This window comes from Erithacus rubecula (assembly GCF_903797595.1).
Source record: "Erithacus rubecula genome assembly, chromosome: 6".
Lineage (NCBI taxonomy): Eukaryota > Metazoa > Chordata > Aves > Passeriformes > Muscicapidae > Erithacus > Erithacus rubecula.
The window spans coordinates 24166081-24188426 of NC_136688.1; positions in this window are offsets into that span (position 1 = coordinate 24166081).

The window sequence follows — 22346 nt, forward strand, 5'->3', positions numbered from 1 at the left end:
TCCAGATAAAATCAGCCAAGGGTTTCAGGAGCTGGTTTCTCTCTTTTTGATACAGGTGAAGAAAGTCTGGAGCCTAGTGCAGGGTAGGGCCTTGCCTGGAGGTGCATCAGGGAGCTCCTGGACAGCCCGTGTGGCTCCTTGCCCCAAGGCAAGGCAGGGGTCTAGCTGCCAGGGACCCTGCAGGCAGCAGGAGGATCCACAGCAGGGTTACCTGGTGCTCCATTTCCTGACTGCAGCCTTCTCTGTTTGAGGAATATAGACCATGTTCATGAGAAAGGGTGAGGTCAACACTTCTTTTGAGATCCATATGTCAACTGTGCTTCAGCAATTGTGCATTTTGTTTACTACCATCTCTCTTTTTTCCCCTCCTGATAAAGCCACATTTACTGGACAACATCTCCCCCTCCCTTTAAATGAACTGAAATGTTTCCAAACCCATATGAAGATAAAAGGAGGGAATGAAATAGGAAACCCATAGGGTGTTTTCTCTTCCCTGTGCACAGCCAAGATGGGAAGATCAGCATTCAGGTGAGAAGCTGGTGCCAAGTGTGGCTGGGAGGTTGTGCAGCTCTGTAGTCACCTTGTGCCATGGTCTGTATCACATCACAGAAGCCAGCAACAGAACAGGGGCTGCATGCCCCAGCAACCATATCTTCACTGTCCCCTCCAAGAAATCCACAGCTGACAGAAAATGTACAGGAGGAGAGGAACATGTTTTGGAGCATATGCAATGCAGCTGTTTCATGATGTAGATATGTGATGCTGTCCTCCAAAATATGGAAGAGAAGGAGGACGCAAAGTACAGCAGGTGGCATCTATCGATGACTTGTTCTTAACCGGACATAAACTGATTGATGGCACATTTTTGTTTAGCATGTTAGCATTTTACCATACCTTTTCTAGTAGAAAGAAGATCTGTAGTCTCCTAGAAATTAGTAGAAGGGACCTCAACATGTAAATTTGGTCTTACACATGAAGGTGGGCTCCTGACTGCTGAGGTTATGCATGGGTGTGCATGAAATAATGAGAAAGCATTTTCATAAAGAAATTTTCCTAGTACCTACAGGGGAAGTCAGTGTTTGATCAACCCTGTCTATTCACCATCTCTGATGTCACTGGTTTGCCCTGTGAATTTGGATGTCAGCTTTGCAAAAGAATGTTGATAAAATAATTGCCTACCATAGTGTGAAGGTTTCAGGCTTCACTAATTATTTAGTCCTTAGCAGATAAATATGTGACCCATCGTGAATGGGAAAGGGAGGTTTTTCAGATGTGAATGGGTTAATGCTATAAAGCTCAGAGCCCTCAGTGATTAATTAGCACAAGATGAAATAGTGGAACAGAGCAGAGCTAAGATGAGATTTGTACCTGAGGGCTCTCTACTGGCTGATGAGCAAGCAGATCAGAAAGGCCAGATGTAACCATTACAAATACAATTGTACTTATAATGTCAGAAATTTCCAAAACAGGCAGAAAGGCCATTGTATTCCAAATAGTGCTCAAATGCCACAGCACTCGGGAAGCCCTGCATGTATTCCTCTGATCACGCAGGCACATCAATGGCATCTCTGCTGGATCATGTTTCCTAAGGGGTCTACTTCAGCTCTAGAGCTTGCTATTTGCCTTGAAGAGCCTTGGGGGGGGGGGTCAGCAGTTTGCTCTATCAACCCATCAGCCATATCTGCTGCGTGCATCTCTTGCTTGGGGTGTGCTAGTGCTGTGGCTGAATGCACTTTTTGGTATCAAGTTCTGGTTGAAAGACTTTCCCTCTGAAGGCAGCAAGTTCTGCGTCCTGTCTACAACCAGCCTTAGGAGCCTAAAAGCACGCACTTGGCTGAAGAAAACTTCCAGAGGGCACATTGTATAACATAGCATGGAGCAGAGGCACCTAAGCAAGATCCAAATGTATAAATCTTTGTCAAAATGCAGCCTAAGGGAAAGAGCTTGGGGTTGTCTCTGGGAAAGTGGACTCACCTAAGATAAGAGTCCCAGCATTTTCACCCTAGATCTGAGGAAGCCTCAGCCTTCTTCAGTCTAGCTTTCCATGCATGTCTCTTGCTCTAAACCTCTGATACATTGGTACCTGATACCCCCAGCTGTGCTATCTTCCCCTCACAGTCTCTCCTTTAAAGAGTTGCTCCTGTGTATTATCTGTGGTCGCTTCCTTTTTGCTCCGTTCCCAAACACCAGGTCTATTCTTGGAACGTCCGGCTAGAGTGCTTGTATTGACGTCAAAATTACTCAACAGTTATTGTCAGGAAGGACTTGATTTGCATTTGAATAGGGTGGCTTTTTAATGTCTCAGAAATAAGATGATGTTGGGGACAATGTCTGGAAAGATTCCCCAAGGTAAATGTAAGAAGGCAAATTTCATGCACGTCTCTTCTTCTAAAGACTTCTCCAGGGGAATAAGAATGGGGAATAAACCAACCCCTGTGCAGTGGAAAAATATGGCTGTTTTCTCCCAAAATCCCCTTCCCATACTCAAGGTCCTCAAGGCCTGGCAGAGAGACCACAGTGCTGCTGTGACTTCCTGCCAGGGAGGAACTGCAGAGCTCACAGGCACCTCTTAGAAAATGTGGCAAATGTGAGCCAGTCACTCATGGATGTTCTTAAGGAGGAAGGAAAACAGAGGTTTAATGGGGATTTTCCTGTAAATAAGTGACCAGCATGATTTTCTCTTTTGAGAAACCAAGAACCTAGGTGTGGGTGCACCTTGGTCAGTCTGTCTCCCAGAATGGTTCCTTAGGTAAAGGGTGGGTGGGGAACTGGAAGATCACAGCAAGAGGATCACTATCTCAACAGTCAAATCTGGGACTGTGAAGCCTCCTCAGCTTTTTACAGGCCTGAGCAGTCAGTTATGTCCCTTGCTGATGCCTCAGATGAAATCTTAACACCATGGTCTTGTCTGTGCATGAGTGTTAAGAGAGCCAATTATCAGCATTTGGCGAATCTAATTAATGCAAGTTATAACTTAAAGCTTGTTAACTAAAAGAAATTGCTGCAGGGAAAACACTAACTTCAACCCATGGGATGGGATTGCAAGCGTTATCATATCAGGTTTTTTTTTTATTACACTCATGCCTAGGTTTTACTGTATTCGTATAGCTGGATGTCCAATGGTTTTGGGTATGATGGTAAGTAGAAAGTTTCTCACCAGCTAGAAACTGAAATGTCCCCTCTCCTTTAACAGTAAGGGACTCAGTGTTGTTCTGCTCCTGCCAGTTTCCTGTGAAGCACACAGTTCTTTAATATAGATATGATAATATTTGGTGAAAAGGAGCAGGGAGTCACACAGGGTTACTTGAATTAATATTACCATATTGATCTAACTGTATTGCTAACTAATAGACTGGGCTTTAGTCTCCCTACTATGAGAACTCGAATGGGTGCTGCTCTTCTGCTGGGGCAGATACATCCTGGGACTCACACAGATGGCTCTGATCTGTGCTAAACAGCTGTGCCAGTGGAGGTTTAGCCTTTGGCTCTTGCATGATCACTTGATCCTACTGTGCCTCATGTCCCCACTTGTCAGGTGGGGATGACACTTCTGTCTGACTTCTGAAGAGGAGAGACACTCATGAGGGTTCTTGTACACAAGAGTAATAGATGCCTTGTAAGTACCTATGGTCAACAGAAAGTACTTTCAAATGTACAACCTGAGATGTTACAGACAGCTTTTCCCAGAAAGCAAGCAGGGTGCTAAGCAGTTCTTCAGAGCTGTCCTAGGACTCTGCATCCTGCTCAGACACCCAGCTCCAAGGGTCTCCCTTGGTGGAACTGCCCAAATTCCATTGTTGAGGTAACCAGAGTTGAAAAGCAAAGCTCAACTTTTCTGTTCCAGCTCTTCCTTGCTCCTCACCCAGCCATTTCAGCAATGTACTCAGGGCAACTAGCCAAGGTTTTATTTTCTATCACGCTGTTACCAAGAAGGATGTGAAGCTTCCCAAGCTCAGGCTGATTGCATGTTTGTGCTGAACAGTGCCCCTGTTTACAGATAAACAGACCACAGTTCCATCCCTGTGCTGTGCAGAGTGGTGTGGGCTGGGCTGACCTCCTACTGCACCTCCCAGATCTTCCGCTCACCCGCCTTTCCACTGCTGGAGGTATTGCTATGTCTGTTTTCCCTTCTGAGTGTCTCTGGGGAGGTGAACTTTAAGTCCTGCCTAAATTGTGCAGGACATGCTGGCAGAGACACTGCCTTGGTTCATTGTCCAGCCAGACCCTCCAGACAGTGTTGTTGGTCAGCACTGCCCATGATAGTGTTGGGAGCTGCCCCTGGCCAATGCACTCGTGGGGTAACAGGCCTTTAAACTGCAGATGTCAGATCCATGAGGGACACCAAAATCAATGCCACCATTCAATCAGCAGGCAAGAATCAACCAGCCTCACTCAAAGCAGCTGTTCCTTTGAAAGCCCTTTGGCCTGGACAGAAGGGACACCTGCCAGGGGCCAAATGGCAGACAGCATCTGTACTACCTGCCCCAAAGGAGCTCTAAGAAGGTGCCCTTCCTCCGGTGCCAGGAGGCCACTAATGACTTGTTTGTGACTGAGGGTACTGCTGTGCTCTGGGAGTCAGGTATCTCCAAAACACCCATCACCCAAGTGTCCTTGCTATACTTCCCTAATATCCCTAGTTTAACTGCTGCTTGACCAGATGCCTCAAAGGCAGCTTGGTGAGGAAAATCCATTTGGCAGGGGAAGAAGAGTACATTCCCAGCTAAAACATCCATGTTCAACCCAGCTTGCAGGAGAAGGATCCCAAAATGCTCATGGCGAACACACTTGGCCAGACTCGGCTCCCACTTGCAGTATCCCTACCATCCTTTGAAAAATGCACCCAGCTCGCTGACCTGGCCTGTCTTTAATGACTGTTTCACTAATTTATGTTGCATCAGCTACGGACTCTGAGGGATGAGACATCTGTGCTGTGCTGTGTAGCTGAGACATATTTACTGTTTGTTAAACCAGAGTCTTGTTTTATTGCAGGCTGCAGGGATTCTCATCCCTAACCTCTTCCTGTGCTTTTCCCTGGAAGCTGTGTGTCATGTACATGGAGCGCAGCGCTGTCAGACTGACCACATGCAGTATGTCAGAGGGAGGTTTAGTTTCCATTTACCGTCTTCCATAGCACGATGTAGCTCTGGCTCAGTTTTAGCAGCAGGAAGCAGATACACCCCATCCCAAGGGCCGAACACGGCATGCTTCCCCTCTCCACTGGGATCAGTTGGCAGCAGGCGGCTGGTGTGAGCACCCTGACTCACGGTTTACAGATGGGGATGGGAAGTGAGTGTAAATGCAGTTTGGCTGACCCAGCTGGCCCTGGTGGGGCTGGCATGACGTGCTGCAGGAAGCTGAGGTGAATGGGGTCTGCACTGGCCTGGACGCAGCGGGCTTTAGGGGAAAGCCACATTTCTGGGCCCTCAGTGAGGTCTGATGCTGCAGCCTGCACTGACACTGACATTGGCAGCAAGGTGGCCAGAGTTCCTGCTGCCATGGGTGGTGCCTTGCCTGCAACAACTGAGGAGCCTGACTGGGTGAATGCTGCCAGGATGGCACTGGATCAGGGGAAGGCAACAGAAGAAAGTGTCTAAGGAAGACCATAAGCAGACAAGGGATGTCCACTGACACTTCCCATCCAGAAAGAAACCAAGAGATACCCCAATTCTGCAGCAGCTGGCAATCCACTGTGCATTTCCCAAAACTTCCCAACTGATATTATAAATATGAGTTTGGGAATTGTGGGGTTTAATGTAATGTGCCAAACCAAGCAAACTTAGCAAATACCAGAAAATATGTTACATCACTTTTGTTAGGAATAGGAAACAAGCACCCAAGGGAGACTTCAAAGTGCTGCAAGAATTCTTTTGCCTGTGGTTTGATAGTTCAGTGTTGGTCAGATCAGTTGCTTATCAAAAAGTTGAGGCTACTGGAAAGCCAGTGAAATGGTGTATTAATCCACCTGAAAGTCTTGTTCAATGGAAATCAGGATCTCAAAGCCCAGTTATTTGCTTACTGACTGCTAGCATAAACCAGTTTGTTTGGGTTCATTTGAGTGACTAGAATAATGTTTACTTGAAAAGGAAGAATTAGATAGGAAGGAAAAGAAGTCATGTACTGGTTGTGCAGTTTTATACCAGTAGAACATATAATTCATAACTCTGGAAGTGTAGGAATAAGTCCTCTGTGGAGTAATTAATTTATATAACAATGGAGAGTAGTTTGTAGACTTTCAAATATCTTCTGGGAACATTGCCAGAAGTATGCACTGAGCACTGATGTCTTCAAAGGCTGCCTGCTGTCTGAACCTGGCTCTAGGTGTCTGCCCAGAAGGCTCTTCACAAGGGCTCTGTACTATCAGGTCCTGTGTCATTCATTGCTTTTCCTTCTCCAGCACAACTAAGGATAAGAATTCCCTCAGCTGGCCTTTCTGGCCAACCAATGGCTTGTATGTCTGGTATTTTAACTTTTCAAATTTGCAAGGAAGACTAGAAAATTATTTCTCATGAGTAACAACAATGAGCGATTTCCTCCATCCTGTGCTTTCTTTGATTAATGTTTTTAAAAATGTAGTCAGCATCTGATCTTTCAGGTCAATGTTCAGGCCTCTTTTCCTTTAATTTTGCCCAAATCACTCCTTTAGTGCCCACAAAAACAAACTGCACAAAACTCCAAAAGGCAGCTGGACATGTGTTCATTCAGCCTTTCTCAGTAATGCTGACTACAGCAGCATTCTCCCAGTGTTCATAAGCTGTTCTCCAATGGCACTGAAAGGTACAATGGATTGGATGGTGAATCCATTATCACAAACCTTTCAAACAGGCTTTCAATTAGAGCATTTAATTTTTTGTCTTCACATATTTTCTTAGATTGCAAGGCATTTTCCAAGCTCTAGTCCTTTTGTGTTTATATGCTTATTTCCTGTGCATTCTGTCTCTATATCTTTTTCCTGGAGGTTTGAAGTGTTTTGTTCCACTTAAATTTCATTTCCAGTTTTACAGTTCATCTATTGCAGAGCCTTCTGGACCCAGCTGTCTGTGAGCTCTGATAACCTGAAGAGCTGATGTAAATCTATTTCAGCACATGAATGACCAATCTGGATCCTGCCCCCTCCATCTGGAGAGCTCCTGACTAATCCTGCTACAGGGGTACATTTGGGGAAAGCAGTGTTTGATGTGATGTCCTTCCAGACATACTGTCCCACCTCTCCAAGTCTGTAGTGCCAAGTTGCTCTTAACATCTTCATCTTTGTGATTTGTGTTCCTATTACTGAGCAAATGTCCTTAGGAATATACCATTCAGATTATCCATCAGGCTGTAGGGTCAGTTTCTGAGTTTATTCTCAAAGCAGGCTCTCAAAAGGGCCATTTTCTTGAAACGTTTAGGAAATCTAGCTCAGGGTAACCAGGTACAGGTTAATCCCCAATCCATGATCAGCTCGTTGCCTTGGAGGACCACATGAATGTTGAGCCTTAGGCATGGTGACTGTCTTACCTCCAAATAAATTATGTTTTTGGTTTTGATTTTTTTTTTTTTTAATTTTAAAATCTCATTAACATTCATTTACTTGTGTGATATCAAGATCTGATGCTTTCACTTTGGACTTTTGGACCTCACCCCCCAAAACGCTGTCCACCTCTAGAGGAGGTTGTTGCAGTAGGGGCTGAGCTGCACAGCTGGGGCCTCATTCTCCAGGAGTCAACACCACCAGAGTTCTTGTGAGAGTACACTGTGCCCAAAAACACAGGTAGGAAGAGAAAGCCGACTCCTCTGACTGTAAACACAATGCTTTGGAGCATTCAGCACCTCGACAGTTAACACTGCATGTACAGTTCACAACCCCTGGTACCTTCCAAGTGTGGCTAATCACTCACAGCCCTCCTCAGCCCTCCTGCCATTGACATGGCCTTTCTCTTTATAGCTCTGCTAGAGCGTGTTCAAGTTTCTGTCAGAACCAGAAACATGCCACACGCTGCTTTAATCCCTTTAGCAGTGCACAGACACAAGCAGCTCTCCAATAAAAGGGTGAGTGCCACCCCTGAACTTCACTAATTTGTCACAGTCAACAGGATTTTTTTGCCTCTCTTTCAGAGCACAGCAGTAACTTAACAAGCCTTTGATGCGCAGCCTGGTCCCTGTCGCATCTACAGGCTGATGAAAGTGCTGAGGGCGGCAGTGGACAAGGGGTGCTCAGCTACACAGTGAAAACAAGCTTCCATCTTAGCTGTCCCCCTCATCCCCACAGCATGGGAAGAAAAGGAAGGGTGAAGAGCTGCTCTTTCCTAAACCACCCTTGAGGCTCCCCCTAAATGCAGTTTGGGTGCTTCTGTTTGCATGCCTCAATTTGGGTGCTTCCTACGAGGCAAGAGGACACCCAGTTCTCTCCATCCCCATCCACTGACAGCATGGCAGGGAATAAGGCATCCTTGGTATGGTTCTGTCACCCTGGTAGAGCAGCAGGGCCTGGGATGCCCCAGGTCACTCCTGTTAGTTCACAGTTTATAAACTCTTGGACAGATGGGCCTGGCTAGTTCCACAGAAATGCTGCACAGGATACAGCAGGGGCCCTGCTGAGCAATGCATTTTTTACTCTGCATTTTGCAAATTGCAGCCAGCAGTGAGTATGAGCAGGTTTTTATTCCCCTCCTGTGTTTAGGAAATCTTTCTGCCATTGCTGAGGGAGAAGGAAGAGCAGGGTGTGCTTTGGGTGTCAGGATGAAGGTGCATGCTTAGCTTGGAGCCACTTCTCAGGCATGTGAAATGATGTGACATGAACTCAGACAGTGAGTGCTTTGTGTTCAGTGATCCCAGACAGCTTCTGGAAAGTAAAAGGGGGCTGTGGGCTCACTCTGCCCTGCAATAGGTCCCACCATTTGTATGTATGTTTGTGGGAGTGCTGAATAATGGGTGTGATGTCTGGGAGGCCAAGAACAGGTTTTATGAGGCCATGCCTGAAGCCCCATCTGTGCTACTCACACCAGTCTTGCTGTCCCTCATCAGCTGCCGGTATTTGCCATCTCCTTTCTGCTTGGCATACTCTCCTGGCTTAACCCCTCTCACTTGCCCATGAGCCTTGGTGGCTTTAGGGAAAAGAGAGAAATTAAAGCTCAAGAGCAAATGTCCCTGTGGATTACGGGGAAAGAACACAGAAAGTGAGAACAGAAACTTACTTGGATAGAATTGCTACTCCCACACCAGTTTGCCAGGGTGTGCCTGCAGGGATATTTGATGCTCCTCACAAATAACAGTGGTCACAGGTGCTGGTAAATGCAAATACCATGGCCCTGCTGCACGTGTGTGCACTGGTGTGCCACAGGAGTGGCTGTGAGCCTGTTAGGGTGTACAGTGAAAGTCTGCCTAGGGCCCAGGAAGCAGCAGCAGGAATAGCTTAGAGCACACACACTGGTTTCTCAAAAACAGCAGTGCAAATTCCACTTTCAAGCACTGTCAAGTCCATTTGAAGGGCTTAGAAAGAATTGTGCACACACACGCTATGTTTATTAAATACACATGTAGTTAAACACAAGTCAGGATGGCTCTTTTCCTTTCAGGATGGTGACCCTGTTCTAGGGAAACTGATGAAACCCTACAGGAGGGAGATCTGAGTCATGAGAGCTTCTCATGGAAACTTACTTCCTGGCCTCCTTTTTGCTGTGTACTGAGAACAGGAGATGAACTAAGGCATGGTGGAGGGAAGCTGCAATTGCACGAGCTCTCTGAAGCATGATAAGCACTTTTCATTCCTATAAAACATGTGGTCTTCCAGTATCTACAGCTTTTCCTGCTTCTTCTTTATCCCCTTTGCCCTCCTTACTCCCAGTCCTGCTCAGGGAGCAGCCTGTGGTCTTTGGTCACACATCCATTCAGTAACTTGCAAGGTCCCATAATTTATAATTCTTAGACACACAAGCTGCCACTTTCACATACGGAAACTCCCAAAGGTCAGAGAAGGGAAATGGTTAATTCCTTTTATTCAATGCCTAACCTCCCCCCTCACCCCCCACTTCCCACCCCCACCCTGTGTGAACAGGAAACTTGAAAAGGAAAAGCTTTCTGAATCCAGCAGCTGGGAATGGAGGAATCCTGGAACTTTATGCTCCAGAAGCTGAGAGACAACAATAAAGGTTTCCCCACCGTCCAGAGAGCAAGTACATATATATATAAAGAGTTATCTCTTCAAACAAATGCATGGGGGATGGGAGGGGTCAAAATCCCAGCAGGCGAGTTCTGAATTGGCTAAAGCTCTAGCAAGCACTGGGAGACCTGACTGCATTGGCAGCTCAGTAAAGTGGAGAAGCTGGGGAGAAGCCTAGCCAGGTGATGCTCATAGAGGTGTGATTTTATATCTTTCTCATATCTTGTTTGCCCTGCTGAGAGACATGAGTCCAAAAAACCCTCCTTCAAATGCTGTGTTACATGGAGAGTGGTCCTGAAGATAAGCTGCAGGGATGTTCCTCTCTGTAAGACAAGCCCCAAACACCAACATCTTATATGCCTTTCATTTGGGGAATTTGGGATGGTTGAAATCTGTGCTATCTTTGGATTTTTGCCAACCTGAGTAGGAAGATGAGAATGAGGATGATTTGCTTAGAAAGTACCAGAGTGCCTGCCAGGACTGACGGGAAGCCAGACTCGTGCCCCAAGGAGTTTACTTGCTAATTGAAAGCAGAAGCCTGTTAAAACAACTTTCCAAGAGTCTGGCACTGCAAAGCACATGCCTATGCTTTTGACACTGTGGTAGAGATTCTTAGAGATCCTTATGGAGGGTGTTAGGGTGCCACAAGGTTTCAATGAGTAATGTGAACAAATAATCATCTGAGAGGAAAAGATAACAAGCTCAGTCACGTATGCTGCGGTGAGGGTGAAAGGAGAGTGAAGTTGGCATGAATAATTTGGAAAATATCCTCCCACTTTCAGAGCACATAGCCCCAGATCAAAGGCCTTTAAGCCTGATGGTCAAAGGAGCATCTAAAGTTACTCTTGTGCCCTCTGTGAGTGTCCACAGTTGCCAATATGCAAGCAGGAACAGCCTCCAAGAGAGGTATGAAACCAACCTACAGCTTTACTGGAATGAAGATGCTTTTGGTGGAGTTTCACTCAGCAAAGATGGAGTCTGCTGTGCTGTCAGACCTGCTGCAGCGTGTTGCACACCTTGGCATCATGACCCTTAAACCAATTCATACATGTGCAGCTGCAGATTTTATTTCAGAGTCTAGATTAAGGTGCTTGCAGATTCTCTACACTGTCACCAGACTGATGCAAGCAGGAGCAGCACAGCCTGGAAGATTTACCAAAATTAATTACTACTTCTAAAGCCTTCTCTAGGCTATCTTGGATGAGCAGTGGCAGTTGCATGGCAACAGGAGAGGCAAGGATCTTGTATTTTATTTTTCTGCTGATCCCTTGAACCGTGCCACTGCTCCATGGTGTTGAGAGGAGCTCAGGAGGAAGGAGGAACCCAGTCAGGTGCTGTTCCACAAACCCAAGGCCTGCCCTCTTGTTCACAACAGTTTGCTCTTTCACTTTTCAAGATCTCAGGAAAATGGGGGGTATGAAAACCCCCTTTATTCAGCCTTCACGAAATGTACAGTAACAAGTGTGCAACAGAAACAATGGCATGCAACTATTGCCATCAGTGGCACTTAAATATAGTGAGCCCTTTGTCCTGTGAAATGCAGGTTCCTGCTGCTCCAATGTTTATGAAGGTCTTCCACAACTGGAGGAGGCAATGGAAAATAAAATAATTATCAGTGGTCCAACTATACCATCCGTCTGCATTTGTAACCCTGTATATCCTTCTCAGAGATGCAAAGTCACGATTGTACTTGTCTTACAGGGAAATTCGTCACAGTCTTCAGGTATTTCCACGTTGGAACCTTTACATATTCTCTCCTGTTTACAAATCCGTGCTACCCAAATGCTGTCACTGCTAGGATGTGATATAATGAGTGGACTCTCAGGCCTGCTGTGTCTCAGGGGACCTCACCCTGGACTCCCCTATGGGCTGTGCCAAACATCCTTGATGCCATCCCTCCCACCACTGGCAGAGTGGAAAGGGGCATTGGCAGTGCCTGCTCCCCTCCAGCATGCCCTGGCTGTGGTGGCCCCAGGGACTGTGGCCAGATGGCATAGCTTAAAGCCATCCCTCCCCAGCCCCAAGGCACTGCTGGCACCACACCAGCCCGGATCAGACCACAGCAAGTGCCCTGCTCTGCAAGAGCTGCCAGGCTGGCAACCAGGAGCATGTGGTACCTGGCTGCAGAGCCCCTCAGTGCAGGAGCAACTCGAGGCTCTCTGCCCACCACAGCCGTGACACCATTTGCTTGTTTCCCTACACCGAGCACTGACGCGGAGCTGCGGTTGCTGGTCTGCGTGCTCTCCCATCCCCTTGCCTGGTGCATTGTTTTCCCTTCCATTCACCAGCCCTGGGTCGATCCATCCATCTGCAGGGTTAGGATCCACAAATCTCTGAGGGCAGGCAGTGTCCTGCTGTGTTTAAAGGGGAAATAGTAAATGCTGCCTGAGTCACTGTTGATGTAAATAACACATCATATTTGACAACTGCTCTAAGGCAAGGTTTCATTAGTAGTATTTTGCGATCTGACTTCGGGGACTGCTTTCTGAAGTTCTCTCTTTTTTTCTTTTCTTTTTTTCCCCCCACTGTCTTGTTTGTAACATCCCCTTTGAACTCGTGACAATAAAATTTCCTTCCCCACTGATTTAGTCCTTTTCCACTTGGCACGCATGGACATTTTCCCTGCTGTTTCTATGGAACCAAAGTCCCCATGAGTCCCTTTTGTTTACTTCCTTGCAAGTAGCCGAGCATCGTCGGTGAGGTCAGAAGGAAGGTGCATGGCTCTGGGAATAACAAGAGCAATGCTGCCAACACCAATAGGCTGTTAAATTAACCTGCCTTGCACCTCTCCCATTTTCAGGCTCTCACTTTGAAGATACCGAGGTTTTATATATTTCCACCCATCACCACACTTCCCAACTTCAGCTGGCATCCAAAATGAAAGTACCAAAATACTGTAAGAAGGTCATAACATTTGTGAAGTAGCTGAGCCAGGAAGAAAATGATGATGAAATGCCTCACTTCAGGAACAGGTCTGATTAGGTTTGGGGTACAGGACTTCTGCTGTGCCCTCTCTGGCACAGCATTGGGCCACTGGCTGGGTATGCAGGATCAGCTCCTGCCTGTCCCACCAATGCCACCACTCCTCAGAGGCTCATCAAGCCCAGGGACAAGGAAAACAACTCAGACAGCCTTCACATACAGACAGTTATTTGGTTTGTGGAAAGGGGGGTATTAAATGGAGATGTTTTTCTGAAGCACCACTGTCAATTGCTGTAAAGGACATGTCAGATTTTTGGGGTGAGTGATCTGACCCAAGGTTACATATATTTTGATCCACAAGGATCTTCTCTCTTCAGATGGAAGGTGCTGCACAGCCAGATGGCACATGGGACAGGAGCCCCTGGGTTCAGATTGATACTTCTCTCTGAGCCATGCCAGCCACTGTTGTCCTGGGTTAAGCTTGATCAATTTTATTGTCAAATTCATCCAGGAGATGTTCCCAACTAGAAACATTCCTAACAGGATGCATGTGAGGAAACACAATTTCAAATGACTTCTGCCACCTGAAATGATCTGTAATCCCATCTCAGACCGAACACAGAGAAGTGTTGAAGAGTCAAGTGGGTTTCAGTAAAACAGGTGAAGAGAAAGCAGCCACAATGGTTTCTCCCTCCCTGTACCAGGTGCCTGCACAATAGCCCCAATTAGCACCCACTGCCCCTGCCCGACCTGCTGGCTGCAGGGACAGGTGACTGGCTAGCAGGAACCCTCTCATCAGCTTGGCTCTTCTTACACAGCAAGGTCCTTGTTAAACCTTTTAGGGGGGTTCTGTGTGTTGTTTAATTGTCTCCCTGTTTGCAGTGCTGAAGAATGAAAGGTGCCTTGTTTGCAAATCTGCAAGCAGAGGCAGCTGTTGTACTCAGGTAATTTTAATCACTGCTATAATTTTTATGATATCCTTTTGGCTTTTAGGCCAATTTTCCTCATTCTCTTCACACACACCTCAGACCTTGTCCCTGCTTGCCTTGAACACAACTGAAATGAGCCTATACCCACAGGAGTCTGGCCCTGTATATTTAGGATATCCTCCTTCTCTCAGATCATCATAAATGAGATGGCTGAAATTAATGGCCCAGATATGGAGGTGCCCTCTGGAAGATGGTGACCAGTGTCAAGGTCCCTGTGCTACCTTTCCTCTGCAGATTAAGCCAGGCTGGGATGTGCTGTTTCCCAGAGCAGAGGTGGGTGTGGGAGCAGATGTACTGCCACTGCCAGGCTGAGTCCCTTGCCATGGGGGCAACCTGGCACAGAGCCAGCATGTCATCACTGAGGACATTGCCTGACCTTTTCCATTTGTGTTTCCATTTGAAATATGCAAACGATTAGCAAAATACTATAAAGAAAGCTAAACAGAAAATTTCCCTTTAAAAACATTTCTGTTTATGGCCTTCTTCACTTCCAGCTCCAGTTCTCCTGTCCTTCATTCCATCCTCATTTATTAAAGCAAAGGAAAAGAGAAATAACATGAGAGAAAGCAGAACATCCTCCACCCTTCTGACTGCAATGTTGATGCACACTTCTCATGAAAAATCACGTTAGAAATAGATAGTTGTTTTGACAATAAAGAAAACCCTCATTGTAATGTGTTGTACTGTTGGCACCGAACCTCTGCTCTCCAGGGAAGAAATAGGTAAATATGGAAACCCTGGTGGTTGCTCTTCAGCTCTGGTCAAGGGACTTCTTGGCTGCAGCCACCATCTCAGGCAAACTCTCAAATCACAAGTATACAGGCAGTGTCTTCCACAGGGGCACAAGGGGAAGAAAGATAGATAAGTCTTTACCTCTAGAATCTGTGGGCATGAGAAAGGGTGAAGAAATAAATTCTCCATTTGAGAGAAGTTGATGCATGCACCAAAATGGTCCTAGAAGTGGAATTTACTCATTAATAGCAGTCCAGTATTTTGGCCTTAATGTCAGCCTGGCTGAAAGCTGGGATGCTCAGATGTAACACATCAATAGGCTCTTCATCCCAAGGTCAAGTAGCACTGAGAAACAATAATGAAAATGCAATAAATAGCACCTTTACAAAGAGATGCTGTGGCTGAGTTAGATGAAAAGTTAAGACAGCAAGGGGGGTGGATGGGTGGTGTGAAAGATATCTCAGAAATCTGATCTCCACCAGATCTTCCATACTACACCTGTGCACAGAGACTCAGTTGGAGTCTGTGAGGCATCAAGTTCATGCAGATTAACTTCAGAAAAACAGCATTCAGTACCATAAAGATTAAAGTAGTCTGGTGATGGAAATAGGAAGCTGCCAAAGAACCGACTAATCAAGTTGCTTTGTATTAGCTCTTGCAAGAATATAGCAATGAAAGACTTTTCACTTCCTGAGTTCCTCAATATACTTCCTTTTACCTAATTTCTTTGTTATGTGAATACAGTTTCTGTTCCCATGAGCAAAGAGGATGCTTCATTTTGGTTTCCAAACATTATTGTAAAGGTGGGTTTATAGTTTAATCAGTGATTACATTCAGGTCTGGCTGTTGTGAGATGGAAATTATTTCTATTTTTCTCATAAGAGTCCTAAAATTATCTGCTGGCCAGTGTGGGACAGGAGGGACAATGTTGGCATTGACAGGGTGCCTTTTGAATATAGGGCTTGTTTTTAGAAAGGACATCACTACTTACAGAACTAAATCCAAGCGACTTTCTCAAATGATTAAGACCAGATTCTTAAAAACAGACTCGTTTTGAGAGAAATCAAGGGGATTACATACTTACATGTCTTTCAATATGGTTGGGCATAAATTCCTCTGGAAAACAGAGCACAAACTCTAATTCTTCTAGGCACCTTTGCAAGCAGAAGCTGAGAAGCCTGATGCCAAGCTCTGCTGTATTGGCATGAGGCCAGAGTAGGTGCAGCAAGGAGCTGGACTGGAGCTGAAGTTCAAGTTAAAGGGAGGAAGTCCAGCAGCTTGTTTGTGTTCTCCGGAAGGCGAGCATAACTCACTAAACAAATGTCAGGAGGGGTCACATCCCACTCTCCTAGAAGCTAGAGGGAATTAACGTGAGAAGAAACCCATGTCAGAGGTGAAACACAGGAGGTTGGGTTTAAGAATATTAGTGGACAACTGAGTGCATAAAAACAGCACAGGGAAGCATACAGATGTTGTTGCATTGGGTTTTGCCACTTGAAAACTGTGTTATAAGCATGCATGTCTCTTCTTTGCAAGACATGCATACACCTCAAAGGTTGCATTTGCCAGCATGTCTTTGCAAGTGAGCTTCCTGCATAGGGCTTCTTGGAAAATATACTTCTGGTCAGAGCCCCTTCAATGGCTTTGGCTCTCCTGTGCACTTGCACATGCCTGGTCATCACCTTTTCACAAACCCCTCTGCACCTGCAGAGGCTTTCTTGCAGCTATTGTCCCTTTGCACTGCCTCAAGAGGAGCAGGGTGGCAGCCATCCATGGGAAAGAAATCCACTTCCACACCACATCACAGGCGGGAGTATTCTGGCCTGAGAAATCAGGATGTCACTGTCATTCTCACAGCCATCCCACCTCCCAGGAACCTGCAGTGGACAACATCAAACTATTAAATGTATTTCTTTTTTCCACCACAGCTGAAGGAGAAGCAGCTTGTGGAAGTGTCCCAGGTTCCCTCAAGAGCATTTTCTGATTGATGCTTTGTGCAGGTGGAAGAGCAGCTGGAGATAGAGGATGGGAGATGCAGACAAGGTGACTCCTGTGGGCAGCACAGGTGAGCACAGAGAACTGGGGCTGATATTGGTCCCTTGCTCTCATGCTGGCTACCCAGCAGGACTTGCTTAGTGTTGTTACATTGACAGGTGGAGAGAGGGGTGGTTCCCCAGAGGCTGTAGTGTAAAAGGTGAGCATTGAATAATCTGTTTTCTGATTATTTGTAATCCAGTACAACTCTAAGTTTCCTGATGACCTGTTGATCTCCTGCATCTTATTGCTCTGGCAGTGACTGGCATTTGCTTGTTAATTCTACAGAAAACTAAAATCTATAAAAAAAACCCAAACAAAAAACATTAAAAACCAAAGCAAACCAAGAAACCTCTTGGTTCTTTCTGTAGCCTCTAGGATCACAACTTCCAGTGCTAGGGAGGTGCCAGGAACACATGGTAGGAGCAGGCAGGAAGAGCAGGACCACCCTTTCACCACTAGCCCACGGTCAGATCAGATTAAGCCTAAATGGGAAACTGCACCCTGAGGGTCAACAGATATTATTCCTGGTCAAGGTGCAGCCCCGTTGTCCCCATTGTTCATGTCTATTTTGCATGGGTGTAACCCTCCTGGTGTGAGTACAGTTACTTGTGCAACATCTGTACAGGTCTTGGAGGGAAGCTGAGGTTCACTGATTTAAAAGCACATCCTCCCAAGGTCTGAGCTTTAGTGCTGAATTGTACAGAGGATCAGCCACTAACAGGGACAACATGATCTATCTGAATTTAGCCATCCAGAAGAAGAAAGCTTTCTAAAAATTCTCTCATCTCCCAATAAATAAAAGGATAAATTGAAAGAAGGAAAGCTTTTGAGCATTGATAAGGGAGCAAGAGCTCTGGGGGTAAAACAGTAAAAATCAGAAATATCCTTCAGCAAATTGCAGCACCTGTGCTTTATCTACAGATGGTGTTATTCAGGTCATGATGAACTCTCAATCCTGCACATAAGAGCAAAAAAGTGAACCATCAGTACGAACTGAGAAACCCCCCTGTCTGCCCTAAATTCTGGCTGGCAGCACAGGTAATGATTTATTTTCATTTCTGTCTATTTCATGTCTGCCTGGTCAATATTCCTCACAATACAATCCTGAAGAGGAATTTTGGTAATAAAAAGTCAGACAACAGAGTAAGGGTTAGGAGCCCCTGAAGTGATCAGTCCCAGGGTGTTTGCTGGTGGAAGGGAGGTGCTGATAACCTGGGCAGATATTCAGGCTTCCGTTTGTTTTGCTGGCCCACTTAATCCTTGCTGTGGCTGCAGCCAGCAAAGCTTCAGTTAGATTAATGAGCTGAACTAAAACAACTCACAAGCTTCAAGTACAGCTCTCCTGTTTAACACTGTGAGCTCCCCTACCAACAACAGCAAAGTTCAGACACAGCTCACCATTAGGAAACCCCTTTTCCCCCTGTTGTTTAACTGCAGTGATTAAGGAGAGGCTGTGACTGAAGCCCTGGTGATGGAGGCCTGTGTCTGCCCTTAGGCTGGGCAGAGAAGGGGCTGAGCTCATTCAGCTTTTTGCCTGCTGCTGCCACCACAGTCTCTGTTCCCACCCAAGAGGGGCTGGGAAGTGAACAGCCACTCAACTGGCTTCAGGGAGAAACCTTGGGGGAAACCCAGGACAGAAAACATTGTCTTGGCCTTAAAGGTCACTTACTTTTAAGTGAAAACATTTCTTTAGGGTCTTCATTTTGAAGCACCTGTGGCTGCTCATTCATGACAATAAAAGTTTTTATCAGCATTTTATTTATTGTATGTTAAGGGGGCCTTAAGGAAGGCTTCCCTCTTCCTTTGTAAATCACAGATTCTGCTCAGATATTTTAGGAAACCACAGCATTAAAGATGTATAAAGAAGAAAGCTGAAGTACAACTGTAAGAAGAAGGGATGTGAGTAAAGACTGTGAATAAACAAAAAGCCATTTTTAAGAGAGACTAAAAAAATTCAACACAAGGAAGAAAAGGGGAAAGAAAAGGAAGGAAAGGAACTTCCCTCCTGCCAAGTGCATATGCCAACCCCCACTCTGAAAAACATCACTTCACATCAAAGCAAAATGACAGGGTCATGGCTGAGCTAAAATGAAGACATCCACTTCTGAGATAAGACTCTGAAAAGTGCATGTAAACTCAACTGCTCTTCATGCCAGTGGTGCTGAAGAGAGACTGACTGCAGTCCAGGAGTCAGATAAACAGGTGGAGAGCACAGAAAAGGCAACTCTAACAGTCAGAGAGCCACTATCAATTAATTTTGACTGTAAAAAGGATTATCCCAACTTGGCAGGATTTCTATGACAATACAAGAATTTTGCTTTGGTTTGAAAGTGCACAAGAAAGGAGCACAGTTCCTTTCTTCTGCATGTAGGCCATTATTTGTGGCAAAGTGCTGCCAGGTGGTCTGTTATTGAAATCTTCTTGCCTAGAATGAGGGACCCAAATCCAACAGAGCAGAAATCTGTTTCTGCCACATCCAGTGTTTCACCTTCACGCAGAGAAGGAATCTTTAATTACCCTGTATACAATTTCTATGCATGTGCAGTGAGTGTGCTCCATCTGCCAGATCCATGCTGGAGAGGATGGATCTTACCTGTGACAGTGTCACCTTTGTGTAGTGCCCACGGGATGTGTGTCTCATCAAGAAATGCCTGGAGACAAAGCACTGGCTCCTCTCTTGCCTCTCAGTTGCCTGATGAGGCTGCAAAGGGGCAGGGGAAGGAAACAGAGGGAAGGGAAGCAGCCCAGACTCCTTGTAACCCAGGGACAAGAAGGTATCAGCAGCAGGAGCTTGAGCAGAGCTACTGCAGGGCTCAGTTAGGCTGTGAAGGCAGGTGGGACTGTGGCAGCTGCAGCTAATGCATCATTCTTGGATCCACTGGCTCTGCATTACCTGCACCTTGCACATGTATCAAGCCCAGTCCTAAGGGAATCACAGAAATGAGAAGGTGGGAAAGCATCAGTCTTTCACCAGCAGGGAAATCCCAGGTGTTTTGAAAAGAGCAAGAAAAAATCTGACATCTTGTGAATTCTCTCCTCCCTTATAAATCCTTTGCTTGTAAGCTTCTCCAAAACTGTGAAAATCTATGAGATTGCCTTCTGTTAGAGTAGTAAAGGAAACTTGGGAGAATTTCCCGTGTCATACTGAAACTCAGGGACTATTTAGTGTGTTATGATTTGACAAATGTTACTGGAGAAAAGAGCTCCTCTTTGCAGATGAGCATCGACTCACTGCAATTCCATCACAGCCAGAAGGCTCTGGAAGAAACTGAAATGTGAGGCAGGCCAAACTGTTCCTATGAATGGAGCATTGTTGGACAGTACCTCTTAGTTGCAGTGGTGTAAATCAAAATGTATATTTATTTCCATAGCATAAGGAGCTGACATGGAGGAGGATCAAAGCCTGGTTGTTGCTAACACCAGAAGCTGCATTTACATCAGCCAGAAGAGTGTCTTTGCCTGGATATTGTGTTCAGGGTTTTCTGTATCTCTAATGTTTTATTTCCTTTTACTAACCATAAAATTTGTAAAATGTGATTGACATAAAGATAAGAGGCAAGTAAAGCAGTGCCTTGACTGAGCTGAGAGTGCCCTGACTCAGTGGGCACTGAATACTTGCCAGGTCTAAAATTCTTTCTCTTTCCTCCTCCACAACAGAGGATCTTTAGCACAGCAATGGAAGGCAGTGCTGTGACTGCTCTGGGCCCTGTAGTTCACCTATCCCCAAGACATAACCAAAAAAAGACTGTTCTATGAAACCCAGCTATTTTATGAACCTTGTTCTGCTCTTGAGCAGCACTGTGAATACTTGAAGCAACCCAGTTGTAGGCAGATAACCTGACCCAGGCACCCAACAGCAAGGGTTGAAGCCCATATTTTACCATTGCAGGGAAGGCAGCATTTTGGCATTGCTGCAACAGCATTTCTGCTCTGCACAACCAAGGTATGGGGTTTTTGCTTCATTGAAGCTTTTGCTAACTGAAGCAAGAGGGCTTTGAGGTGCAGCAACCCTACTCAGAAATGGCAGGAGGCTGGGTACAGGCCACTGCATCCAGCTCAGAACCAGTCTGAGCACAGCTAAAAACTGAGTCCAAGACAGTCCACCACACCTGCTGCTATATCAACACTGGACAGACTCACAGCCCAGGAGGCAAAACCACTCCCAGGCACAGCACAGGGCAGCAGCCAAAAACATTCAGGGAGACCACTACAGACCAGCACATCACAGCCCCAAAACCCAAAAAAGAAAGTGGTGACTGTGTTGATCTTCTATGGTAAAGAAAATAGCTTTCAGGAAAACAGAAGACCAGAGAAGCAGCCACTTAAATCAGTGTATCTACTCATGAGAGTCTGACTCTTTTAGTTCTAGAGAAGCACAGCTGTGTTATTTTACTACCATAACTAAAAGATTATTTATATGTGAGCAGAACAATTTTTAACTCACATTTCAGGCATCTGTGTTTACTCTGCTGGAAGCAGGTCAAGCTAGGAAGTGTTCTAGTCCATGCTGACATGTACAGAAGGTTGTTCCCTACTTCTGCTGAGAGCCTCTGAAAAGAAAATACAACAATTTGGAAATAACTCTTGAAGTGAGCACTCCATCTTGTTTCTTCGTGTTAGAGAAGGGAGAAGGAACACAGGGAAATTGGCACACAGAATTTGGACTGTCTGGAAATAAACAGTGATGAATGGAGGAACTGCAATGAGTCCTTCACAGAAATATTTGCATCGTTTGCATATTCAAGCAACTTTCTTTCTTGCCCTTTCTCTTGGGATCAGAAGCAGTGTGAATGAGAGAGTCCTCTTCAATGAAACTTGGTGTATTCATTTCCATATCCATCCCAGGACACAAACACATGGATTTTAAAAACCATCTCCTTGTGGGAGACAGTTCCCTCCATTGTTATCACAAGTGAGGAAAAGACAGGTGGTGTCATGGCATAATCCAGCACAGCCTCAGGATGGAGGCAAGGTGAATTGCAAACCCAGAACAGACCAGAATAGGAAATAAGATCAGAGTGAGTGCAGGACTCAGCCAAACAAAGCCTTGAGGCATGCTGAAATTAACATCTGCAGTAATCTGTATCTCTATTGCCCTGAACTCCAAGGTTCAATGGCTGGCACAGCCACTGCAAGTCCTGTAGCTACAAGGCAGGGAGACCTCTGGCACCCTTTGGTGTGGTTCTCAAGTGTACTTGAAAAACACTGTGCATGTCTGGGGAGTTTCCCAACAAGCAGCCTGCAGATGAGCAGTCCCTGTAATGCACAGCTGGGACTGGACCCCTCTACTGGGACCCTCTGGGTGATGCTGGCACTCAGCAAATGTCTGGCACAGTCTTCCCAACGGGCTCAGCATCCTGCTTGCTGAGCCAGATGTGCTCAGAACATGAAGCCACAGAAACCTCTCCATGAAGTCTTGTTTCTAGTCTGCATCTCATTGAACTCCTTCCACTAAACTAATTAAATGCTAATTTACAGGAATGGTGTTTGTTTACACATTGTTACTGTTGTTGGGAACTGGACAGGACAAC